The sequence below is a fragment of the Nycticebus coucang genome, chromosome 11, assembly GCF_027406575.1.
Source record: "Nycticebus coucang isolate mNycCou1 chromosome 11, mNycCou1.pri, whole genome shotgun sequence".
NCBI classification, from domain to species: Eukaryota; Metazoa; Chordata; class Mammalia; order Primates; family Lorisidae; genus Nycticebus; species Nycticebus coucang.
The window spans coordinates 105,329,203-105,330,363 of NC_069790.1; the positions used below are offsets into that span (position 1 = coordinate 105,329,203).

At 44.9% G+C, this 1,161-nt stretch overlaps 1 pseudogene across 1 annotated transcript; it reads right to left on the minus strand.

Moving 5' to 3' along the window:
- Positions 1–321: 321 nt before the first annotated feature.
- Positions 322–782, minus strand: LOC128598811 (60S ribosomal protein L31-like; annotated as a pseudogene). The gene has a single exon (XR_008383709.1). The product of XR_008383709.1 is annotated as a 60S ribosomal protein L31-like (transcript).
- Between the last annotated feature and the right edge of the window lie 379 nt (positions 783–1,161).

Here is a 1,161-nt window from a genome sequence, read left to right on the forward strand (position 1 = left end):
TAGACCTGGCCAATGCTTGTGAATGGAGAGCAAAGGTGAGAGAGAACTGAACAGAGTGTTGTCAACACTTGGTGACTTGAGGGACGGTATGTCATTCGCAAATTCAGTGGAGGGAGTTGAGGAGTTTGCTTTACCCATATTGACTCTGAGGCAGCAGAAGAGGTCAGCAAGCAGTTGGACTTGGAAGAAGGTAAGACAAAATTCACCAAAAAAGAGAAGTGATATTTTGAAACCAGCTGAAAATTAACCGTTCACAGGAAATGAAGTGAAATGGGAAAAACAACCCCACATGTTAATCCATTTAAAGATTTTGTGTGTGTGTGCGATTTTATAATTTTATTTGATATGTCTGACAATCACTAGTTAGTTCTCATCCACGTTGACTGTCTGTAGATTTTTGAAAGTAGTAACAGGTACGTAGGTAACCAAAGTATAGAGCTGGTTTGGTGAATCTTCATCTTCATTGCGTTTTCTGGATAACCGCACACGGATATGGTATGGGACATTCCTTATGTCTTTGGCCCAGACAGCTTTGTTAAGCCTGGTATCAATGAGCACATCTGGAGTTCCCATCTCTTTCATGGCAAATTTCCGGATCTCTTTGAGTGCCCGAGGGGCACGCTTCTTGAAGCCCACTCCAAATGGATGCGCTTGTGAATATTGATAGTGTATTCTCGAGTCACCACCTCGTTGATGGCAGACCGGCCCTTCTTCTTCTCTCCACCCTTCTTTGCGGGAGCCATTCTGCAGGGCCCAAGTTGGAAAGAAAGAGCACGTGGGATTGTGGGAGGAGGAAAGGGGTGGTTGCAAGTACAACTTCCGGGCCGTCTCCCATTTCAAGATTGTTCTCATCTATTTGAGTGTGTGTGCTTGCGTGAGTGTGTAAAGACCATTAACAAAGATGATGTCCAGTCAGTGGCAAAAACTACTGGTACCTTGCGTTTAGCAAAGTCATCCCTTATTTCAGAAGGGTAATTCTTGTTTGTTGAGGAAAATCTCTCTCAGCTGGAAAAACAGACGCAGGAACTCAAGCCTGAGTCCCCACAGCCCCCAGGGGTGATCTCCTGCTTTGCTCTCCTTGCCATAGCGGGAAGCAAAAGTGGAAACATTTGAGATGATAGCAGCTCTGCTTTCTTTGGAGAGTTAATTAGCTGCTGAGCA